Source organism: Nerophis lumbriciformis, linkage group LG01, assembly GCF_033978685.3.
Source record: "Nerophis lumbriciformis linkage group LG01, RoL_Nlum_v2.1, whole genome shotgun sequence".
NCBI lineage: Eukaryota > Metazoa > Chordata > Actinopteri > Syngnathiformes > Syngnathidae > Nerophis > Nerophis lumbriciformis.
Window position 1 is genome coordinate 1499598 of NC_084548.2, and position 26145 is coordinate 1525742.

The 26145-nt window shown below is 37.8% G+C and overlaps 1 long non-coding RNA gene across 1 annotated transcript in view; it reads left to right on the forward strand.

Moving 5' to 3' along the window:
* The window catches only part of LOC140678716 (uncharacterized), a 93214-nt gene extending 67713 nt beyond the window's left edge, over positions 1 to 25501 (forward strand). Inside the window, exon 3 of the long non-coding RNA XR_012050345.1 lies at positions 24994 to 25501. This is a non-coding gene — a long non-coding RNA (uncharacterized lncRNA). The remainder of the gene's footprint in view (positions 1 to 24993) is intronic.
* Positions 25502 to 26145: the final 644 nt, after the last annotated feature.

Genomic DNA, 26145 nt, shown 5'->3' on the forward strand with positions numbered 1-26145 from the left:
AGTGTCTATAGTGTACTTACCCTATACTTCACCTCTTTCCCAAAACCCGCTGGGGTAGGCTCCAGTTTCACCCTATTAAAAATAGACGAACAGATGGAACTGAATGAAGTGAATGAGCACTTTTCATCCATCTATATGGTGACTGACAGCAGATGGAGCCACAGTCAAAACTGTGACAAAGCAAGAACTAACCTTGAGTAGTTCGAAGACTTCTTCCATCGTATCATTAAATGTGTTCGGCAATATAAGCTCTGGGATGAAAACAACGTGGATGTAATTTGATTGGATGTTGTACTGACAGCACACACACATACACAATGCAGAGGTGGGTAGTAACGCGCTACATTTACTCCGTTACATCTACTTGAGTAACTTTTGGGATAAATTGTACTTCTAAGAGTAGTTTTAATGCAACATACTTTTACTTTTACTTGAGTATATTTATAGAGAAGAAACGCTACTTTTACTCCGCTACTTTTATCTACATTCAGCTCGCTACTCGCTACTAATTTTTATCCATCTGTTAATGCACGCTTTGTTTGTTTTGGTTTGTCAGACAGACCTTCAAAGTGCCTGCGTTTCAACAAATACAGTCACTGGTGACGTTCACTCCGTTCCACCAATCAGATGCAGTCACTGGTGACGTTGGACCAATCAAACAGAGCCAGGGGTCACATGACCTGACTTAAACAAGTGTAAAAATTTATTGGGGTGTTACCATTTAGTGGTCAATTGTACGGAATGTGTACTGTACTGTGCAATCTACTAATAAAACTTCCAATCAATCAATCAAAATTGTGAAGGAAAAAAGACCCTTTTTTATTTCAACCGTACATCCCGTCAAAAGCCTAAAGACTGACTGCACATTTCCTGTCTTCACAATAAAAGTGCCGCTCCGTCGCGCCTGCGCTTTCAAAATAAGAGTCTCCGAAAGCCAGCGCAAACAAGCTAGCAAGCTACGGAGTTTGCCGCCAATGTATTTCTTGTAAAGTGTATAAAAACGAATATGGAAGCTGGACAAATAAGATGCTAAAAACCAACCACTTTCATGTGGTATTAGAAAGGAGGAACTTTTTTTTCTCCTCCATTTGAAAACGTGGACGTTATCATCACTACTGTCTGATTACAATCAATGCAAGTCATCAGAATCAGGTAATACACCAACTTATATTCTTGTCTTCATGAAAGAAAGGAATCTATATGTGTTAAACATGCATGTATATTCATTAAAACACCTTTAACATGTAAACAAAAACGGCAAAATAAATAAATATAAATTATATACTGTATATATCAATGTGTGTATATATATATATATATGTGTGTGTGTGTGTGTGTGTATATATATATATATATATATATATATACATATATATATATATATATATATATATATACATATATGTATATATATATATATATATATATATGTATGTGTGTGTATATATATATATACATATATATATATATATATATATATATATATATATATATATATATATATATATATATATATGATATGTGTGTGTATGTTACTCATCAGTTACTCAGTACTTGAGTAGTTTTTCCACAATATACTTTTTACTTTTACTCAAGTAAATATTTGGGTGACTACTCCTTACTTTTACTTGAGTAATAAATCTCTAAAGTAACAGTACTCTTACTTGAGTACAATTTCTGGCTACTCTACCCACCTCTGACACAATGAAATATACGGAGCGCTTCTGAACAACGTTCCCTCTAAGGTGCGCGCCTGCGCAAATGCGCACTGCTCACGCATCCTCTACGCACAGCAAATTAATGCCGTGCAGAAAATCAAAAATCCCATCTGAGCTCTAAACAAAATGAACACATTACAATTTATTCTGTGTGATTTTGCAATGCAACTCTGTGAGTGACAGGCAGAGGTGGGTAGAGTAGCCAGAAATTGTACTCAAGTAAGAGTACTGTTACTTTAGAGATGTATTACTCAAGTAAAAGTAAGGAGTAGTCACCCAAATATTTACTTGAGTAAAAGTAAAAAGTATGTTGTGAAAAAACTACTCACGTACTGAGTAACTGATGAGTAACTGTCACGTCTGTGATCATGTTTTGTTTAGTTATGTTTTGCTTGGTTTTTGGACACTTTTTAGTTCTTGTCTTCACTCCCTTTGTCACCATAGTAACCATTAGTTTCACCTGGTTCACATGGTCATGTCACGCACCTGTCTCACGTTTTCACATTTTGAGTCACGCACCTGCTTTCACTAATCATGTCATCACTATTTAAGCCTGTAGTTGCCAGGCAGTCAGCCTGGCGACATCACTCTTGACACACTCCTGACACTCTGTTTCATGTTCATAGTCCATGCTGCCCTGTTCACGTCATCGCAAGTAAGTTTTGTTGATTTATGCCACAGTTAGTGTCTTTTGTTTTTTTGTCCATAGTTCTGCCTTTGTGCGAGTTTTTGTTTTTATAGCCAAGTTTTGTACTTCCGCCCTTGTGCGCACCTTTTGTTTATTCCTTTTTTGAGTGTTGAAATTAAATATGTATTTACCTTCACGCCATGTCCGGTCCAAATCATGTGCACCTTGGGAAAACAAACCACATCAAAGTCCAAGTATTGACAGTAACCTGTTCGTTTAATGATGACGGCAACAAATAATGCACAAAAACATAAAAATAGCAATGAGCAAATTCAGAGCCAGGAATATCTCTTAAGCAACTAAAACAATAATATATATTAAATAATAATACATTAGGAGTAAGGAGTAGTCACCCAAATATTTACTTGAGTAAAAGTAAAAAGTATGTTGTGAAAAAACTACTCAAGTACCGAGTAACTGATGAGTAATATACACACACACACACATATATATATACATATATATACACATATATATATATACATACATTGATATATACAGTATATAATTTATATTTATTTATTTTGCCGTTTTTGTTTACATGTTAAAGGTGTTTTAATGAATATACATGCATGTTTATCACATATAGATTCCTTTCTTTCATGAAGACAAGAATATAAGTTGGTGTATTACCTGATTCTGATGACTTGCATTGATTGTAATCAGACAGTAGTGATGATAACGTCCACGTTTTCAAATGGAGGAGAAAAAAAGTTCCTCCTTTCTGTCTAATACCACATGAAAGTGGTTGGTTTTTGGCATCTTATTCGTCCAGCTTCCATATTCGTTTTTATACACTTTACAAGAAATACATTGGCGGCAAACTCCGTAGCTTGCTAGCTTGTTTGCGCTGGCTTTCGGAGACTCTTATTTTGAAAGCGCACGCGCGATGGAGCGGCACTTTTATTGTGAAGACAGGAACTGTGCAGTCAGTCTTTAGGCTTTTGACGGGATGTACGGTTGAAATAAAAAAGGGTATTTTTTCCTTCACACTTTTGATTGATTGATTGGAACTTTTATTAGTAGATTGCACAGTACAGTACACATTCCGTACAATTGACCACTAAATGGTAACACCCGAATACGTTTTTTTAACTTGTTTAAGTCAGGTCATGTGACCGCCTGGCTCTGTTTGATTGGTCCAACGTCACCAGTGACTGCATCTGATTGGTGGAACGGAGTGAACGTCACCAGTGACTGTATTTGTTGAAACGCAGGCACTATGAAGGTCTGTCTGACAGACCAAAACAAACAAAGCGTGCATTAACAGATCGATCAAAATTAGTAGCGAGTAGCGAGCTGAATGTAGATAAAAGTAGCGGAGTAAAAGTAGCGTTTCTTCTCTATAAATATACTCAAGTAAAAGTAAAAGTATGTTGCATTAAAACTACTCTTAGAAGTACAATTTATCCCAAAAGTTACTCAAGTAGATGTAACGGAGTAAATGTAGCGCGTTACTACCCACCTCTGGTGACAGGTGACAACAAGAGTGGCTCCAATGAACAAAACAATCTTTGTCAACACAGTTCAATTATCGTCTGTCGAGACAGGAATTCCATCAATCACTTTTTTGAGCAAAACCCACACCAAAAACATGAGTAAAAAAACTTTTATCTATAATAACTGGTCATTTTCTGCCATACAAACCAGGCTTAAACCAACGTTATCATCCGTCGTTTCAACAGAAGCCGCTTGCTCTGTCTCACCTGCACCAACACACGCACTCATGGCACTTAGCCACTGCTGCGTTTACGGCCACACAAAAAGTCGGACAACCCCAACGCCACACAATGTGTTAATGCCAGGTTGTAACACTGACTCCTCAATCAGATGTTTGCTTATTTTACTGCCATTTATTAAGGATGGTAATCTAAGGATATTATTCATGAAATGTTGTCACTAGATTTCATAAATGCTAATAAAAAGATGTATTTTACAGACAGAAAGTTACAGGAACTTGTCAAGACTTGGTCTTGGGTGTTTGCTTTTCCGGGATGCAACGGAAAGTTGGCACGGGCGAGACGGGAATGAAGGTACATGATTTATTTATTATTATCAAAAAAAAAGGAATAAATGAAAGCGCGCACAGTGGCGGAGAATAAACTATGAAACCAAAAGACTATAGCAAAAAAGTACAAACGAAAAACACGCACAATGGCGGAGAACAAACTATGAAACCAAAAAGACTATAAACATGGAACAAAAACTTACTTGGCTTGGACAAAAATAGTTGCATGAAGAATGGAAATGGAAAGAAGTATCAGGCATGGACAGAGCATAAATGTGGTGAGGTCGTCAGAAAGACAAACTGAAAAACACTGAACTTAAATACTACAGACATGATTAACGAAAACAGGTGCGTGACTCCAGACGTGAAACAGGTGCGTGACGTGACAGGTGAAAACTAATGGGTTGCTATGGTGACAATCAAGAGTGCACAATGAGTCCAAACGTGGAACAGGTGAAACTAAAGGGGTAATCATGGAAACAAGACAAGGGAGTGAAAAGACAGAAACTAAAGAGTCCTATAACTAAACAAAACATGATTACACAGACATGACAGAACTAAATGTAATCTCTGAAAGGGGTAACATTTCTTTTAAAGGCAGGACCCGCAGCTAGACATACAATACTAGCACATAGGTCATGAAAAACATATATTTTTGTTTTGTTAATTTCATTGTAAGAGGGCAAAATCACTTATATCAGAAAATAATTGTAATAAAACTTTTAAATTGTTATGATGTTGCTCACATGTGCTCCACTGAATGCCCAGGGAGTTTGTGGGTTTGCTCACACACATGAAAAATTAGAGGGAACATTGCTCCTGAATAACTTTTTAATCTTTGGGTTTGGGGGGAAAGTAGCAAGTCTTGTCAAGTCAAAAGGCTCAAGTCCAAGTGAAGTCACAAGTCATTGATGTTAAAGTCTAAGTTGAGTTGCAAGTCTCTTTACATTTTGTCAAGTCGAGTCTAAAGTCTCCTCCACGGGAGACTACTGCCCCAAGTGGAGGAGTTCAAGTACCTCGGAGTCTTGTTCACGAGTGAGGGAAGAGTGGATGGTGAGATCGACAGGCGGATCGGTGCGGCGGCTTCAGTAATGCGGATGCTGTATCGATCCGTTGTGGTGAAGAAGGAGCTGAGCCGGAAGGCAAAGCTCTCAATTCACCGGTCCATCTACGTTCCCATCCTCACCTATGGTCATGAGCTTTGGGTTATGACCGAAAGGACAAGATCACGGGTACAAGCGGCCGAAATGATTTTCCTCCGCCGGGTGGCGGGTCTCTCCCTTAGAGATAGGGTAAGAAGCTTGTCGATTGCATTGTACCATATGTCCCGGCAAGAAATCTGCGTTCAAAGAACTCCGGCTTATTAGTGATTCCCAGAGCCCAAAAAAAGTCTGCGGGCTATAGAGCGTTTTCTATTCGGGCTCCAGTACTATGGAATGCCCTCCCGGTAACAATTAGAGATGCTACCTCAGTAGAAGCATTTAAGTCCCATCTTAAAACTCATTTGTATACTCTAGCCTTTAAATAGCCCCCCTGTTAGACCAGTTGATCTGCCGTTTCTTTTCTTTTCTCCTCTGCTCCCCTTTTCCTTGTGGAGGGGGGGGGCACAGGTCCGGTGGCCATGGATGAAGTGCTGGCTGTCCAGAGTTGGGACCCGGGGTGGACCGCTCGCCTGTGCATCGGCTGGGAACATCTCTGCGCTGCTGACCCGTCTCCGCTCGGGATGGTGTCCTGCTGGCCCCACTATGGACTGGACTCTTACTATTATGTTGGATCCACTATGGACTGGACTCTCACAATATTATGTCAGACCCACTCGACATCCATTGCTTTCGGTCTCCCCTAGAGGGGGGGGGGGGGGGGGTTACCCACATATGCGGTCCTCTCCAAGGTTTCTCATAGTCATTAACATCGACGTCCCACTGGGGTGAGTTTTTCCTTGCCCTTATGTGGGCTTTGTACCGAGGATGTCGTTGTGGCTTGTGCAGCCCTTTGAGACACTTGTGATTTAGGGCTATATAAATAAACATTGATTGATTGATTGATTGAAGCTCTGTCATCCGGGGGAAGCTCAAAGTAAAGCCGCTTCTCCTCCACATGGAGAGAAGCCAGATGAGGTGGTTCGGGTATCTGGTCAGGATGCCATCAAATGCCTCCTTAGGGAGGTGTTTAGGGCACGTCCGACCGGTAGGAGGCCATGGTTAAGACCCAGGACACGTTGGGAAGACTATGTCTCCCGGCTGGCCTGGGAACGCTTTGGGATCCCCCGGGAAGAGCTGGACAAAGTGGCTGGGGAGAGGGAAGTCTGGGCTTCCCTGCTTAGGCTGCTGCCCCCGCGACCCGACCTCGGATAAGCGGAAGAAGATGGATGGATGGATGGATGGAGTCTAAAGTCATCAAATTCATGACTCCATACCTGCCAACTTTTGAAATCAGAAAAACCTAGTAGCCAGGGTCCAGGGGCCGCAGGCCCCGGTAGGTCCAGGACAAAGTCCTGGTGGGGGGTTCAGTTCGCCCCCCGACGCAAAATGATTGATTGCATTCAGACAGGTTAAAATGTTGCTAAAACCATCACTTTTCTATCAGTCACAGTGACTTTTCAAAACAAAAATATTACAGCAAAAATCATATGGGTTGATTGACATGTTTATTCTGTAAGCTAACTTCAATAGTTTGAAATTATTTTGACAGTTAATGCCAGTTATCCTGTCAACCTTTCACAAGACTTCAATTTGTTCATTGAAAGTATAAACAGTATAAACACTTTTTACAGTAAACAAATGGTAAAACAGTACTAAACAATTCCATAAAAAAAAAAATTGGTGTCATTATTAACTTTCTGTCCAAGCTTGTATAATCTACTGCCTTGTTCAATTGTAAAAAATATTATGTGCCTAAAATTCACATTTCTATCACAATTATCATACTGTAAACATGGTAAGCTAACTTCATTAAAATTAATAGTCCTGTCAATAGCATGGAATTACAATTCAAACGTAGTTTTTTTGTAAGCCTTTCAAAAGAATTCAAAATATGAAAAATGAATGAAAATTAATTTAAGCCATCAGACACTTGAAAAGTGGCACATCACATCTCTAATGTAATCATTTGAACTTTTCAACAGAAATAGCACTGCAAAAATATTAAGGACATACTTCTGTATTTTGGTAGTTATGCTGTCAACATTTAACAAGATTTCTTCAACTTGGACTTGAAAGCATAAATAGTATAAACACTTTTAACAGTATAACAGTACTAAACAATTCCAATAGATAACATTGGTGTCATTACCTTTTTGTGGCTAAAATCCAAATTTAGCAACGGCATTAGACTTGTGTTTTTTTGTCCCAACGTGGTCTTTTACATCGCTAATTCCTCCGTGTCCGATCGAAAAATCTTGTCTGCACAAGGTGCAATTCGCGTAGTTTTCACCCTTTTTGGAACGGATAATTATTCCCGGATAGGCTTTTGAATATTCTTCACGGAATGACTGCAGTTTTCTTTTCGGTTTAAGACTCGTTTGCGATTTTTCTCCGGCTGATTCCATGATCGTTCGCTCGTTTGGAAACAATGGCAACTGGTGCCTCGTGCTTGGCAGTGGTGCTATAAATAGCCTCGCGCATGACATTCGGAATGGCTCGATAGGAAGTTACGGGAAGCAGTGTCGATTGTCATTGTTGTTACGCGATTTCGTGAATAAAACTTAAAAAAAAAAAAAAAATTTAATTAATGAAAAACCGTATTTTTTATCACTGCAACCGTAACCCGGAATAGGTTGATGAAAACCGTACTAATTACGGGAAAACCGGAGTAGTTGGCAGGTATGTGACTCGAGTCCAAGTCATGTGACTCGAGTGCACCTCTACTGTGAAGCAAACTATGAATCATAAGACCAGAGGTGGGTAGAGTACCCAGAAATTGTACTCAAGTAAGAGTACTGTTACTTTAGAGATGTATTACTCAAGTAAAAGTAAGGAGTAGTCATCCAAATATTTACTTGAGTAAAAGTAAAAAGTATGTTGTGAAAAAACTACTCAAGTACTGAGTAACTGATGAGTAACATACACACTCATATATATATATATATATACATACATACATACATATACATTGATATATACAGTATATAATTTATATGTATTTATTTAGCTGTTTTTGTTTACATGTTAAAGGGGTTTTAATGAATATACATGCATGTTTAACATATAGATTCCTTTCTTTCATGAAGACAAGAATATAAGTTGGTGTATTACCTGATTCTGATGACTTGCGTTGATTGTAATCAGACAGTAGTGATGATAACGTCCACGTTTTCAAATGGAGGAGAAGAAAAGTTCCTCCTTTCTGTCTAATACCACATGAAAGTGGTGGGTTTTTGGCATCTTGTTTGTCCAGCTTCCATATTCGTTTTTATACACTTTACAAGAAATATATTGGCGTCAAACTCCTTAGCTTGCTAGCTTGTTTGCGCTGGCTTTCGGAGACTCTTGTTTTGAAAGCGCAGGCGCGATGGAGCGGCACTTTTATTGTGAAGACAGGAACGTCCTCATGTGCGGTCAGTCTTTAGGCTTTTGACGAGATGTACGGTTAAAATAATCAATCAATCAATCAATCAATCTTTATTTATACAGCCCTAAATCACAAGTGTCTCAAAGGGCTGCACAAGCCACAACGACATCCTCGGTACAAAGCCCACACACGGGCAAGGAAAAACTCACCCCAGTGGGACGTCGATGTGAATGACTATGAGAAACCTTGGAGAGGACCGCATATGTGGGTAACCCCCCCCTCCCCTTTAGCTAGCTTTCTGACATACTGTTGGTTGTTTACCTCAGTGGTCCCCAACCAACGGGCCGCGGCCCGGTACTGGTCTGTGGATCGATTGGTATCGGGCCGCACAAGAAATAAATTTTTTTTTTTCTTTTTTTAATTAAATCAACATAAAAAACACAAGATACACTTACAAGTAGTGCACCAACCCAAAACAACTCTCTCCCCCCTTTTGTTCTGGGCATTGAACATGAAGACTCTTCCTTCACTGTTCCGAGTGGCCATGAGAGTCTTGGCAGTGCCTGCCTCCAGTGCTCCAGTGGAGCGAGTTTTCAGCCATGGTGGCATCATACTACGCCCCCATCGTGCACAAATGACTGACAGACTCTTGGCTAATTTGGTCTTTTGCAAATGCAATGCAGCATAGGGCCCTGACATATAAAAAGTACAACTTTTTTGTTATGTTCACGTATATGTCATGTTTTTTCAATGTTAACACTTTTGTACAAATAAGTACATTTGCACTTTATTTTCCAATGTGTTTGTTCTGTAAAGGAATGAGTTAATGTTTAAAATGACTGGTTAATAGTGCTATTATAAAGTGCAATGTCAGCACAATTTTCTTTCCTGCAATTTAAAATGCACTTGTTTTAATAAATAAATACAGCGTTTGAAAAGCATACACAATCTGTGTTAATATATTAGTCTGTGGTTAAAAGGACTTGAAAGGACTCAAAACTCAAAATGCAGGACTTAGGACTTGACTTGAGACTTTCCAGTCTTGACTTTGGACTTGACTCGGGGCTTGCCTGTCATGACTCGGGACTTGACTCGGACTTGAGGGCCAAGACTTGAGACTTACTTGTGACTTGCAAAACAATGACTTGGTCATGAATACTATTCAGTGAGGTAAGATAAATTAAATGCACTGACAGTTCAATGCTCCTGCCAAATTAATTGCACTGAGTGGAGCGGATCACCACTCCAAGATGGCGGCCTCGCGTCTCGCCTGCGCCAGTAGGCAGTAGCGCTCCATGCTGCGTACCCTTAGAACATGTCTATGGGATCCAATAGGAATGTGTCACGGAAGTAAACAATGGTCCAATAGGAATGTGTCACGGAAGTAAACAATGGTCCAATAGGAATGTGTCACGGAAGTAAACAATGGTCCAGGCTATTTTTGGTGGGGACCGCCTTGCCGGCTATTTCTGTCAGCAGGAGCGATGATGAGCAGGAAGGGGGTAGGACTGCAAGTGGGTCGGACTTTCTTTATGCAACTTTTTTTTTTTCAGCCGCGACAACTCTCTTTTCTTCCTCCTCCTTTAGCTTCTCTCTCTCTCTCTCTCTCTCTCTATTTCTCTCTCTCTCTCTCGGATGTACGGACGCTAGCTTAGACGCTAGCCGGGCGTTAGCAGGACTTTAGTCGGATATACCTCAACAAGTGTTGGACTCAGACTGCAGCGTCTCGCCTTCCAAGGTAGGGATGTGATGCGAGAACCGCTGGAAGTTGGCTCGCCTTCGTCTCCTTTTGTTATTCGTCCGAGTTTTTTGTTATGTTTTCGGCAGGCGCGCAGGTGCTTTTTAACCAGTTATTTTGAATTGAGCAAAGAGGCGTTCAATGACTTATTGAACGTCAGGATTTATTAAAAGTTTGTTTCATAGCTATTCTGTGCTGATATTTCGACTAAACTTCCACTTTGCTCATGCAAACAAAAGTTAAAAAGTTAGTTAAGGAGTTCTCTTGTTAGTTTTGTTGTCTTATAAAGATGTAATAACTTGCTTTTTAACTACCGTAGTTGTTTGAATTGAGCAAAGAGGCGTTCAATGACATGTTGAACGTCAGGATTTACTAAAAGTTTGTTTCATAGCTATTCCGTGCTGATATTTCGATTAAACGTCACTTCCTAGTATCACGCAAACAAAAGTTAAGGTGTTCTCTTGTTAGTTTTGTTGTCTAATAAAGATGTAATAACTTGATTTTGCTTTTTTAACCAGTTATTTTGAATTGAGCAGAGGCGTTCAATGACTTGTTGAACGTCAGGATTTATTAAAAGTTTGTTTCATAGCTATTCTGTGCTGATATTTCGACTAAAAGTCACTTCCACTTTGCTCATGGAAACAAAAGTTAAAAAGTTAGTTAAGGAGTTCTCTTGTTAGTTGTGTTGTCTTATAAAGATGTAATAACTTGATTTTGCTTTTTAACCAGTTGTTTGAATTGAGCAAAGAAGCGTTCAATGACATGTTGAACGTCAGGATTTACTAAAAGTTTGTTTCATAGCTATTCCGTGCTGATATTTCGATTAAACGTCACTTCCTAGTATCACGCAAACAAAAGTTAAGGAGTTAGTTAAGGTGTTATCTTGTTAGTTTTGTTGTCTAATAAAGATGTAATAACTTCATTTTGCTTTTTAACCAGTTGTTTGAATTGAGCAAAGAGGCGTTCAATGACTTGTTGAACGTCAATATTTATAAAAAAGTTTGTTAAAAGCTATTCTGTGCTGATATTTCGATTAAACGTCACTTCCTAGTATCATGCAACAAAAGTTAAAAAGTTAGTTAAGGTGTTCTCTTGTTAGTTTTGTTGTCTAATAAAGATGTAATAACTTGATTTTGCTTTTTTTAACCAGTTATTTTGAATTGAGCAAAGAGGCGTTCAATGACTTATTGAACGTCAGGATTTATTCAAAAGTTTGTTTCATAGCTATTCTGTGCTGATATTTCGACTAAAAGTCACTTCCACTTTGCTCATGCAAACAAAAGTTAAAAAGTTAGTTAAGGAGTTCTCTTGTTAGTTGTGTTGTCTTATAAAGATGTAATAACTTGCTTTTTAACCAGTTGTTTGAATTGAGCAAAGAGGCGTTCAATGACTTGTTGAACGTCAGGATTTACTAAAAGTTTGTTTCATAGCTATTCTGTGCTGATATTTCGACTAAAAGTCACTTCCATTTTGCTCATGTTAACAAAAGTTAAAAAGTTAGTTAAGGTGTTCGCTTGTTAGTTTTGTTGTCTAATAAAGATGTAATAACTTGATTTTGCTTTTTAACCAGTTATTTTGAATTGAGCAAAGAGGCGTTCAATGACTTGTTGAACATCAGGATTTACTAAAAGTTTGTTTCATAGCTATTCCGTGCTGATATTTCGATTAAACGTCACTTCCTAGTATCACGCAAACAAAAGTTAAGGAGTTAGTTAAGGTGTTCTCTTGTTAGTTTTGTTGTCTAATAAAGATGTAATAACTTGATTTTGCTTTTTAACCAGTTATTTTGAATTGAGCAAAGAGGTGTTCAATGACTTGTTGAACGTCAATATTTATAAAAAGTTTGTTAAAAGCTATTCTGTGCTGATATTTCGATTAAACGTCACCTCCTAGTATCATGCAACAAAAGTTAAAAAGTTAGTTAAGGTGTTCGCTTGTTAGTTGTGTTGTCTAATAAAGATGTAATAACATGATTTTGCTTTTTAACCAGTTGTTTGAATTGAGCAAAGAGGCGTTCAATGACTTGTTGAACGTCAATATTTATAAAAAGTTTGTTAAAAGCTATTCTGTGCTGATATTTCGACAAAAAGTCACTTCCATTTTGCTCATGCAAACAAAAGTTAAAAAGTTAGTTAAGGAGTTCTCTTGTTAGTTTTGTTGTCTAATAAAGATGTAATAACTTGATTTTGCTTTTTTAACCAGTTATTTTGAATTGAGCAAAGAGGCGTTCAATGACTTATTGAACGTCAGGATTTATTATAAGTTTGTTTCATAGCTATTGTGTGCTAAAATTTCGATTAAACTTCACTTCCTAGTATCATGCAAACAAAAGTTAAGGAGTTAGTTAAGGAGTTCTCTTGTTAGTTTTGTTGTCTAATAAAGATGTAATAACTTGATTTTGCTTTTTTAACCAGTTATTTTGAATTGAGCAAAGAGGCGTTCAATGACTTGTTGAACGTCATGATTTATTAAACGTTTGTTAAAAGCTATTCTGTGCTGATATTTCCATTAAATGTCACTTCCTAGTATCATGCAAACAAAAGTTAAAAAGTTAGTTAAGGAGTTCTCTTGTTAGTTTTGTTGTCTTATAAAGATGTAATAACATGATTTTGCTTTTTAACCAGTTGTTTGAATTGAGCAAAGAGGCGTTCAATGACTTGTTGAACTTCAATATTTATAAAAAGTTTGTTAAAAGCTATTCTGTGCTGATATTTCGATTAAACGTCACTTCCTAGTATCATGGAAACAAAAGTTAAGGAGTTAGTTAAGGAGTTCTCTTGTTAGTTTTGTTGTCTTATAAAGATGTAATAACTTGATTTTGCTTTTTAACCAGTTATTTTGAATTGAGCAAAGAGGCGTTCAATGACTTGTTGAACATCAGGATTTATTAAAAGTTTGTTTCATAGCTATTGTGTGCTAAAATTTCGATTAAACGTCACTTCCTAGTATCATGCAAACAAAAGTTAAAAAATTAGTTAAGGAGTTCTCTTGTTAGTTTTGTTGTCTTATAAAGATGTAATAACTTGATTTTGCTTTTTAACCAGTTGTTTGAATTGAGCAAAGAGGCGTTCAATGACTTGTTGAACGTCAGGATTTATTAAAAGTTGGTTTCATAGCTATTCTGTGCTTATATTTCGACTAAAAGTCACTTCCACTTTGCTCATGCAAACAAAAGTTAAAAAGTTAGTTAAGGAGTTCTCTTGTTAGTTTTGTTGTCTTATAGAGATGTAATAACTTGATTTTGCTTTTTAACCAGTTATTTGAATTGAGCAAAGAGGCGTTCAATGACTTGTTGAACGTCAGGATTTATTAAAAGTTTGTTTCATAGCTATTGTGTGCTAAAATTTCCATTAAACGTCACTTCCTAGTATCATGCAAACAAAAGTTAAGGAGTTAGTTAAGGAGTTCTCTTGTTAGTTTTGTTGTCTTATAAAGATGTAATAACTTGATTTTGCTTTTTAACCAGTTGTTTGAATTGAGCAAAGAGGCGTTCAATGACTTGTTGAACATCAGGATTTATTAAAAGTTTGTTTCATAGCTATTGTGTGCTAAAATTTCCATTAAACGTCACTTCCTAGTATCATGCAAACAAAAGTTAAGGAGTTAGTTAAGGAGTTCTCTTGTTAGTTTTGTTGTTTAATAAAGATGTAATAACTTGATTTTGCTTTTTTAACCAGTTGTTTGAATTGAGCAAAGAGGCGTTCATTGACATGTTGAACGTCAGGATTTACTAAAAGTTTGTTTCATAGCTATTCCGTGCTGATATTTCGATTAAACGTCACTTCCTAGTATTACGCAAACAAAAGTTAAGGTGTTCTCTTGTTAGTTTTGTTGTCTTATAAAGATGTAATAACTTGATTTAGCTTTTTAACCAGTTGTTTGAATTGAGCAAAGAGGCGTTCAATGACTTGTTGAACGTCAATATTTATAAAAAGTTTGTTAAAAGCTATTCTGTGCTGATATTTCGATTAAACGTCACTTCCTAGTATCATGCAAACAAAAGTTAAGGAGTTAGTTAAGGAGTTCGCTTGTTAGTTGTGTTGTCTTATAAAGATGTAATAACTTGATTTTGCTTTTTAACCAGTTATTTTGAATTGAGCAAAGAGGCGTTCACTGACTTGTTGAACGTCAATATTTATAAAAAAGTTTGTTAAAAGCTATTCTGTGCTGATATTTCGATTAAATGTCACTTCCTAGTATCACGTAAACAAAAGTTAAGGAGTTCTCTTGTTAGTTTTGTTGTCTAATAAAGATGTAATAACTTGATTTTGCTTTTTAACCAGTTATTTTGAATTGAGCAAAGAGGCGTTCAATGACTTGTTGAACGTCAATATTTATAAAAAAGTTTGTTAAAAGCTATTCTGTGCTGATATTTCGATTAAATGTCACTTCCTAGTATCATGCAAACAAAAGTTAAGGAGTTAGTTAAGGAGTTCTCTTGTTAGTTTTGTTGTCTAATAAAGATGTAATAACTTGATTTTGCTTTTTAACCAGTTATTTTGAATTGAGCATAGAGGCGTTCAATGACTTGTTGAACATCAGGGTTTATTAAAAGTTTGTTTCATAGCTATTCTGTGCTAAAATTTCGACTAAAAGTCACTTCCACTTTGCTCATGCAAACAAAAGTTAAAAAGTTAGTTAAGGAGTTCTCTTGTTAGTTGTGTTGTCTTATAAAGATGTAATAACTTGATTTTGCTTTTTAACCAGTTGTTTGAATTGAGCAAAGAGGCGTTCAATGACATGTTGAACGTCGGGATTTACTAAAAGTTTGTTTCATAGCTATTCCGTGCTGATATTTCGATTAAACGTCACTTCCTAGTATCACGCAAACAAACGTTAAGGTGTTCTCTTGTTAGTTTTGTTGTCTAATAAAGATGTAATAACTTGATTTTGCTTTTTTAACCAGTTATTTTGAATTGAGCAAAGAGGCGTTCAATGACTTGTTGAACGTCAGGATTTATTAAACGTTTGTTAAAAGCTATTCTGTGCTGATATTTCGATTAAATGTCACTTCCTAGTATCATGCAAACAAAAGTTAAGGAGTTAGTTAAGGAGTTCTCTTGTTAGTTTTGTTGTCTTATAAAAATGCAGTAACATGATTTTGCTTTTTAACCTGTTATTTTGAATTGAGCAAAGAGGCGTTCAATGACTTGTTGAACGTCAATATTTATAAAAAAGTTTGTTAAAAGCTATTCTGTGCTGATATTTCGACTAAATGTCACTTCCTAGTATCATGCAAACAAAAGTTAAGGAGTTAGTTAAGGAGTTCTCTTGTTAGTTTTGTTGTCTAATAAAGATGTAATAACTTGATTTTGCTTTTTAACCAGTTGTTTGAATTGAGCAAAGAGGCGTTCAATGACTTATTGAACGTCAGGATTTATTATAAGTTTGTTTCATAGCTATTCTGTGCTGATATTTCGACTAAAAGTCACTTCCACTTTGCTCATGCAAACAAAAGTTAAAAAGTTAGTTAAGGAGTTCTCTTGTTAGTTTTGTTGTCTAATAAAGATGTAATAACTTGATTTTGCTTTTTAACCAGTTGTTTGAATTGAGCAAAGAGGCGTTCAATGACACGTTGAACGTCAGGATTTACTAAAAGTTTGTTTCATAGCTATTCCGTGCTGATATTTCGATTAAACGTCACTTCCTAGTATCATGCAAACAAAAGTTAAAAAGTTAGTTAAGGAGTTCTCTTGTTAGTTGTGTTGTCTTATAAAGATGTAATAACTTGATTTTGCTTTTTAACCAGTTATTTTGAATTGAGCAAAGAGGCGTTCAATGACATGTTGAACGTCAGGATTTATTAAAGGTTTGTTCGTGCTGATATTTCGATTAAACATCACTTCCTAGTATCACGCAAATAAAAGTTAAGGAGTTAGTTAAGGTGTTATCTTGTTAGTTTTGTTGTCTAATAAAGATGTAATAACTTGATTTTGCTTTTTTAACCAGTTAGTTTGAATTGAGCAAAGAGGCGTTCAATGACTTGTTGAACGTCAATATTTATAAAAAGTTTGTTAAAAGCAATTCTGTGCTGATATTTCGATTAAACGTCACTTCCTAGTATCATGGAAACAAAAGTTAAGGAGTTAGTTAAGGTGTTCTCTTGCTAGTTTTGTTGTCTAATAAAGATGTAATAACTTGATTTTGCTTTTTAACCAGTTATTTTGAATTGAGCAAAGAGGCGTTCAATGACTTGTTGAACGTCAATATTTATAAAAAGTTTGTTAAAAGCTATTCCGTGCTGATATTTCGATTAAACGTCACTTCCTAGTATCATGCAAACAAAAGTTAAGGAGTTAGTTAAGGAGTTCTCTTGTTAGTTGTGTTGTCTAATAAAGATGTAATAACAGGATTTTGCTTTTTAACCAGTTATTTTGAATTGAGCAAAGAGGCGTTCAATGACTTATTGAACGTCAGGATTTATTAAAAGTTTGTTTCATAGCTATTCTGTGCTGATATTTCGACTAAACTTCCACTTTGCTCATGCAAACAAAAGTTAAAAAGTTAGTTAAGGAGTTCTCTTGTTAGTTTTGTTGTCTAATAAAGATGTAATAACTTGATTTTGCTTTTTTAACCAGTTATTTTGAATTGAGCAAAGAGGCGTTCAATGACTTGTTGAACGTCAATATTTATAAAAAGTTTGTTAAAAGCTATTGTGTGCTGATATTTCGATTAAACGTCACTTCCTAGTATCATGCAACAAAAGTTAAAAAGTTAGTTAAGGAGTTCTCTTGTTAGTTGTGTTGTCTTATAAAGATGTAATAACTTGATTTTGCTTTTTAACCAGTTATTTTGAATTGAGCAAAGAGGCGTTCAATGACTTGTTGAACGTCAATATTTATAAAAAGTTTGTTAAAAGCTATTCTGTGCTGATATTTCGATTAAACGTCACCTCCTAGTATCATGCAACAAAAGTTAAAAAGTTAGTTAAGGTGTTCGCTTGTTAGTTTTGTTGTCTAATAAAGATGTAATAACTTGATTTTGCTTTTTTAACCAGTTATTTTGAATTGAGCAAAGAGGCGTTCAATGACATGTTGAACGTCAGGATTTACTAAAAATTTGTTTCATAGCTATTCCGTGCTGATATTTCGATTAAACGTCACTTCCTAGTATCACGCAAACAAAAGTTAAGGAGTTAGTTAAGGTGTTCTCTTGTTAGTTTTGTTGTCTAATAAAGATGTAATAACTTGATTTTCCTTTTTAACCAGTTATTTTGAATTGAGCAAAGAGGCGTTCAATGACTTGTTGAACGTCAATACTTATAAAAAGTTTGTTAAAAGCTATTCTGTGCTGATATTTCGATTAAACGTCACTTCCTAGTATCATGCAACAAAAGTTAAAAAGTTAGTTAAGGTGTTCGCTTGTTAGTTTTGTTGTCTAATAAAGATGTAAGAACTTGATTTTGCTTTTTAACCAGTTATTTTGAATTGAGCAAAGAGGCGTTCAATGACTTGTTGAACGTCAATATTTAGAAAAAAGTTTGTTAAAAGCTATTCTGTGCTGATATTTCGATTAAACGTCACTTCCTAGTATCACGCAAACAAAAGTTAAGGAGTTAGTTAAGGTGTTCGCTTGTTAGTTGTGTTGTCTTATAAAGATGTAATAACTTGATTTTGCTTTTTAACCAGTTATTTTGAATTGAGCAAAGAGGCGTTCAATGACTTGTTGAACGTCAATATTTATAAAAAAGTTTGTTAAAAGCTATTCTGTGCTGATATTTCGATTAAACGTCACCTCCTAGTATCATGCAACAAAAGTTAAGGAGTTAGTTAAGGAGTTCTCTTGTTAGTTTTGTTGTCTAATAAAGATGTAATAACATGATTTTGCTTTTTAACCAGTTGTTTGAATTGAGCAAAGAGGCGTTCAATGACTTGTTGAACATCAGGATTGATTAAAAGTTTGTTTCATAGCTATTCCGTGCTGATATTTCGATTAAACGTCACTTCCTAGTATCATGCAACAAAAGTTAAAAAGTTAGTTAAGGTGTTCGCTTGTTAGTTTTGTTGTCTAATAAAGATGTAATAACTTGATTTTGCTTTTTTAACCAGTTATTTTGAATTGAGCAAAGAGGCGTTCAATGACTTGTTGAACGTCAGGATTTATTAAACGTTTGTTAAAAGCTATTCTGTGCTGATATTTCGATTAAATGTCACTTCCTAGTATCATGCAAACAAAAGTTAAGGAGTTAGTTAAGGAGTTCTCTTGTTAGTTTTGTTGTCTTATAAAGATGTAATAACTTGATTTTGCTTTTTAACCAGTTATTTTGAATTGAGCAAAGAGGCGTTCAATGACTTGTTGAACGTCAATATTTATAAAAAAGTTTGTTAAAAGCTATTCTGTGCTGATATTTCGATTAAACGTCACTTCCTAGTATCACGCAAACAAAAGTTAAGGTGTTCTCTTGTTAGTTTTGTTGTCTAATAAAGATGTAATAACTTGATTTTGCTTTTTAACCAGTTATTTTGAATTGAGCAAAGAGGCGTTCAATGACTTGTTGAACGTCAATATTTATAAAAAGTTTGTTAAAAGCTATTCTGTGCTGATATTTCGATTACACGTCACTTCCTAGTATCATGCAAACAAAAGTTAAAAAGTTAGTTAAGGAGTTCTCTTGTTAGTTGTGTTGTCTTATAAAGATGTAATAACTTGCTTTTTAACTAGTTGTTTGAATTGAGCAAAGAGGCGTTCAATGACTTGTTGAACGTCAGGATTTATTAAAAGTTTGTTTCATAGCTATTCCGTGCTGATATTTCGATTAAACGTCACTTCCTAGTATCACGCAAACAAAAGTTAAGGTGTTCTCTTGTTAGTTTTGTTGTCTAATAAAGATGTAATAACTTGATTTTGCTTTTTTAACCAGTTATTTTGAATTGAGCAAAGAGGCGTTCAATGACTTGTTGAACGTCAATATTTATAAAAAGTTTGTTAAAAGCTATTCTGTGCTGATATTTCGATTACACGTCACTTCCTAGTATCATGCAACAAAAGTTAAAAAGTTAGTTAAGGTGTTCTCTTGTTAGTTGTGTTGTCTTATAAAGATGTAATAACTTGATTTTGCTTTTTAACCAGTTGTTTGAATTGAGCAAAGAGGCGTTCAATGACATGTTGAACGTCAGGATTTACTAAAAGTTTGTTTCATAGCTATTCCGTGCTGATATTTCGATTAAACGTCACTTCTTAGTATCACGCAAACAAAAGTTAAGGTGTTCTCTTGTTAGTTTTGTTGTCCAATAAAGATGTAATAACTTGATTTTGCTTTTTAACCAGTTATTTTGAATTGAGCAAAGAGGCGTTCAATGACTTATTGAACGTCAGGATTTATTAAAAGTTTGTTTCATAGCTATTGTGTGCTAAAAATTCGATTAAACGTCACTTCCTAGTATCATGCAACAAAAGTTAAAAAGTTAGTTAAGGTGTTCTCTTGTTAGTTGTGTTGTCTTATAAAGATGTAATAACATGATTTTGCTTTTTAACCAGTTGTTTGAATTGAGCAAAGAGGCGTTCAATGACATGTTGAACGTCAATATTTATAAAAAGTTTGTTAAAAGCTATTCTGTGCTGATATTTCGATTAAACGTCACTTCCTAGTATCACGCAAACAAAAGTTAAGGAGTTAGTTAAGGTGTTCTCTTGTTAGTTTTGTTGTCTAATGAAGATGTAATAACTTGATTTTGCTTTTTTAACCAGTTATTTTGAATTGAGCAAAGAGGCGTTCAATGACTTGTTGAACGTCAATATTTATAAAAAGTTTGTTAAAAGCTATTGTGTGCTAAAATTTCGATTAAACGTCACTTCCTAGTATCATGCAAACAAAAGTTAAAAAGTTAGTTAAGGAGTTCTCTTGTTAGTTTTGTTGTCTTATAAAGATGTAATAACTTGATTTTGCTTTTTAACCCCACCAGTTGTTTGAATTGAGCAAAGAGGCATTCAATGACTTGTTGAACGTCAGGATTTATTAAAATTTTGTTTCATAGCTATCGTGTGCTGATATTTCATTTAAACGTCACTTCCTTGTATCATGCAAACAAAAGTTAAGGAGTTAGTTAAGGAGTTCTCTTGTTAGTTTTGTTGTCTTATAAAAATTAAACAAATACTTTCTTCCCATAAAGCTACACATCTAAGATAACGCAGGCGCCCTAAATGCATGCCACAATTTGGTCATAAAATGTGTTAATTAGTTTTTAGCATTTAGTGCCAACTCTTTAATCCTTCATCTTTTTTGATGAGACTATTTTTATTTTGTAAAACAAACTATTTACTTACAAATCATTTACATTGTAAAGTAGTGTATAATTTTACATGCCTGTGGTTTTAAATATTCCGTTTTTACAGTTAAATAAACATTGGACTTTGGAAAAAAGAAAACCTCACTTGATCTTGAACTTTTCTTGTACATTTCTTGCCACACTCGTTACTGTACTATTATGAATCCAATAGTGCAAGAAGAAGTCTTTATTTGTTGCACACGTTTGCATCTTGATGCATTTGGTCCATCAACCATCATTTTATATCAACAGTAGTAAGTCCTTGTGTTCTTTTTGGTATAGAAAACCACATTAACAGGGTTTCCGCGGGTAATCAAAAAAAGTTTATAGAATGGATTCTGGGAAAATTAAGGCTTTAAATGGCATTGAAAAGCATTGAATGCAATGTCCAAAGGCATTATTAGAAAATTAAATACAGTTACATTCACAATTTCCTTTAAGGGACAAGCAGTAGGAAATGGATGGATGGATAAACATGTCATCATTCTGATTGGAAGTACAGTATAATGATTGACAGGCGAAACCCTTTAGTTGGCTCGTGTCTACAGCCGAAGCACGAAGTCAGAACTGAGCATCCTTGGAATGCTACATCCCGTGAACGTGCTCATGCTGTGGCAAAAGCGCTAAAAGGAATACGTGTTGGCAAAAAGAGGAAATGCGAACTTTAGCAGAAATGGCTGGCTGAAGAACTTTCCAAAACTCCAGCTAAACTCTGAGATGTGTTTTGCAGCCTGTGCTAAAATACCTTTAAACTTTGCACTAATGCCGTCAATGCTATGAAGTCCCTCAGCTAATTACAAGTTGGCATTCGAAGGCAGGAAGCAATTAACGGTAACATTTTTCTTTGGCGTTGCCAACAGAAACTTCTGCTGTCGCCACCACAAATGTCAGCTGCAGAGAAATAGATAATCAAATAATCAGTCCATCCATTTTCTTCCGCTTATCCGAGGTCGGGTAGAGAAGCCCAGACTTCCCTCTCCCCAGCCACTCCGTCCAGCTCCTCCCGGGGGATCCCGAGGCAATCCCAGGCCAGCCGGGAGACATAGTCTTCCCAACGTGTCCTGGGTCTTCCCCTTGGCCTCCTGCCGGTCGGACGTGCCCCAAACACCTCTCGAGCAGATGCCCGAACCACCTCACCTGGCTCCTCTCCATGTGGAGGAGCAGCGGCTTTACTTTGAGTTCCTCCCGGATGACAGAGCTTCTCACCCTATCTCTAAGGGAGAGACCCGCCACCCGGCGGAGGAAACTCATTTGGGCCGCTTGTACCGGTGATCTCGTCCTTTCGGTCATAACCCAAAGATCATGACCATAGGTGAGGATGGGAACGTAGATCGACCGGTAAATTGAGAGCTTTGCCTTCCGGCTCAGCTCCTTCTTCACAACAACGGATCAATACAGCGTCCGCATTACTGAAGACGCCGCACCGATCCGCCTGTCGATCTCACGATCCACTCTTCCCTCACTCGTGGGCAAGACTCCGAGGTACTTGAACTCCTCCACTTGAGGCAGGGTCTCCTCCCCAACCCGGAGATGGCACTCCACCCTTTTCCCGGGCGAGAACCATGGACTCGGACTTGGAGGTGCTGATTCTCATCCCAGTCGATTCACACTCGACTGCGAACCGATCCAGTGAGAGCTGAAGATCCTGGCCAGATGAAGCCATCAGGACCACATCATCTGGGGCGGCATGGTGTAGTGGGTAGAGCAACTGTGTCAGAAACCTGAGGGTTGCAGGTTCGCTCCCCACCTCTTACCATCCAAAATCCGCTGCCGTTGTGTCCTTGGGCGGGACACTTCACCCTTTGCCCCCGGTGCCACTCACACCAGTGAATTGAATGATGAATGATAGGTGGTGGTCGGAGGGGCCGTTGGCGCAAATTGCAGCCACGCTTCCGTCAGTCTACCCCAGGGCAGCTGTGGCTATGAAAGTAGCTTACCACCACCAGGTGTGAATGAATGATGGGTTCTACATGTAAAGCGACTTTGGGTACTTAGAAAAGCGCTATATAAATCCCAGTTATTATTATTATTATTATCTGCAAAAAGCAGAGACCTTATCCTGTAGCCACCAAACTGAATCCCCTCAACGCCTTGACTGTGCCTAGAAATTCTGTCCATAAAAGTTCAGAACAGAATGGGTGACAAAGGGCAGCCTTGGCGGAGTCCAACCCTCACTGGAAACGTGTCCGACTTACTGCCGGCAATGCGGACCAAGCTCTGACACTGATCATACAGGGAGCGGACCGCCACAATCAGACAGTCCGATACCCCATACTCTCTGAGCACTCCCCACAGGACTTCCCGGGGTACACGGTCCAATGCCTTCTCCAAATAAACAGTCTTATGAGCCAATTCTAATTCACGTTATTTTTTTTCAACTATTTAAGATTTTCAATTTTAAATGCTTACAATTTTCTTTATACTGACACTTGTAAACTTTTGTCCATATATAATTATGTAGTTGGACATGGGCATTGTTTTTAAGTTGAAATAAAAAGCATAAGCATCTTTAAGAAGGGGAACCGGAGGGTGTGTTCTAACTATCGTGGGATCACACTCCTCAGCCTTCCCGGTAAGGTCTATTCAGGTGTACTGGAGAGGAGGCTACGCCGGATAGTCGAACCTCGGATTCAGGAGGAACAGTGTGGTTTTCGTCCTGGTCGTGGAACTGTGGACCAGCTCTATACTCTGGGCAGGGTCCTTGAGGGTGCATGGGAGTTTGCCCAACCAGTCTACATGTGTTTTGTGGACTTGGAGAAGGCATTCGACCGTGTCCCTCGGGAAGTCCTGTGGGGAGTGCTCAGAGAGTATGAGGTATTGGACTGTCTGATTGTGGCGGTCCGCTCCCTGTATGATCAGTGCCAGAGCTTGGTCCGCATTGCCGGCAGTAAGTCGGACACGTTTCCAGTGAGGGTTGGACTCCGCCAAGGCTGCCCTTTGTCACCCATTCTGTTCTGAACTTTTATGGACAGAATTTCTAGGCGCAGTCAAGGCGTTGAAGGGATCTGGTTTGGTGGCTGCAGGATTAGGTCTCTGCTTTTTGCAGATGATGTGGTCCTGATGGCTTCATCTGGCCAGGATCTTCAGCTTTGGGTCATGGCCGAAAGGACAAGATCACGGGTACAAGATCGGTGCGGCGTCTTCAGTAATGCGGACGCTGTATCGATCCGTTGTGGTGAAGAAGGAGCTGAGCCGGAAGGCAAAGCTCTCAATTTACCGGTCCATCTACGTTCCCATCCTCACCTATGGTCATGAGCTTTGGGTTATGACCGAAAGGACAAGATCACGGGTACAAGCGGCCGAAATGAGTTTCCTCCGCCGGGTGGCGGGTCTCTCCCTTAGAGATAGGGTGAGAAGCTCTGCCATCCGGGGGGAGCTCAAAGTAAAGCCGCTGCTCCTCCACATGGAGAGGAGCCAGATGAGGTGGTTCGGGCATCTGGTCAGGATGCCACCCGAACGCCTCCCTAGGGAGGTGTTTAGGGCACGTCCGACCGGTAGGAGGCCACGGGGAAGACCCAGGACACGTTGGGAAGACTATGTCTCCCGGCTGGCCTGGGAACGCCTCGGGGTCCCACAGGAAGAGCTGGACGAAGTGGCTGGGGAGAGGGAAGTCTGGGCTTCCCTGCTTAGGCTGCTGCCCCCGCGACCCGACCTCGGATAAGCGGAAGAAGATGGATGGATGGATGGATAAAAAGCATAAATTAGATTTTCGGATACCTGCAAAACCCAGATTAAACTGTCGTTTCAAGGAATTTAGCGTGGGAACTTAACCTATAACTCAAAGATAATAAATGATTTGAAAGCAAACATTGCACCCACAAGGAGGATAATGGAGTGTGTAACAACGCCATTTAAAACATGATTTACTCTTTTGTTTGTTCTGCTTGTTAGGATTGCAGCAACTTCTCCTTGAAACAATTGTCTGTCATTTTATCCCAGGCGACAAAGGAGGGGTGCTGGCTATTGGATACACATGACACCCGCATGATATTTCCACACTTTTCCCTCTTGTACTCGTTGCGTGTGATTTGCAATTCACCTCCCGTTTTCCCCGTTTGTACCCACAGATGGAAACATCACCCATAGGGACATCATAAAGACAGAAAGAGAGACAGTATTTCATCCGGTGGCAGGTAAGGTTCATGACTCTCAAGTAGGGTTCCAAAAGGGGTGGAAAGTTTCCGGTAAATTTCCGGAATTTTACCAAGGGAAATTAAGCTCGGGGAGTTTGGAAATGTTGACAATTTTTTTTATTACGGTATTCAAAGTTGGACATCGTCCATCTTATTCTGTAGAATATTCTGTAAAAGACTAATGCGATGCCACACACAGATATAAATAGTCAGCTAAACAATCTTTAAAAATATTTGACTGATGGACAAATGAATAGAAATAGGCTAGATGAATAAATGAACAGTCAATCAGCATGCTAAATCAAACTATAAGCTACATTCTTGTATGGCAACAGAATGGCTAGCAGAACAGAAGGCAGAGGAAACTACACCTTTTCATTTAGTTGAACTTTACACATCACAAAAAAAGGCAAAGTCGGATCGCTAACGTTGTTAGCATAAATGGATGGGATTTAACATAGAGAAAATTAGCATCACGGCTAACGGAGAAATATTTCCGGTTCATTATGAGCAGAGGTGGGTAGTAACGCGCTACATTTACTCCGTTACATCTACTTGAGTAACTTTTGGGATAAATTGTACTTCTAAGAGTAGTTTTAATGCAACATACTTTTACTTTTACTTGAGTATATTTATAGAGAAGAAACGCTACTTTTACTCCGCTACTTTTATCTACATTCAGCTCGCTACTCGCTACTAATTTTTATCGATCTGTTAATGCACGCTTTGTTTGTTTTGGTCTGTCAGACAGACCTCCATAGTGCCTGCGTTTCAACAAATACAGTCACTGGTGACGTTCACTCCGTTCCACCAATCAGATGCAGTCACTAGTGACGTTGGACCAATCAAACAGAGCCAGGCGGTCACATGACCTGACTTAAACAAGTTGAAAAACGTATTCGAGTGTTACCATTTAGTGGTCAATTGTACGGAATATGTACTGTACTGTGCAATCTACTAATAAAAGTTCCAATCAATCAATCAAAAGTGTGAAGGAAAAAATACCCTTTTTCATTCAACCGTACATCCCGTCAAAAGCCTAAAGACTGACTGCACAGTTCCTGTCTTCACAATAAAAGTGCCGCT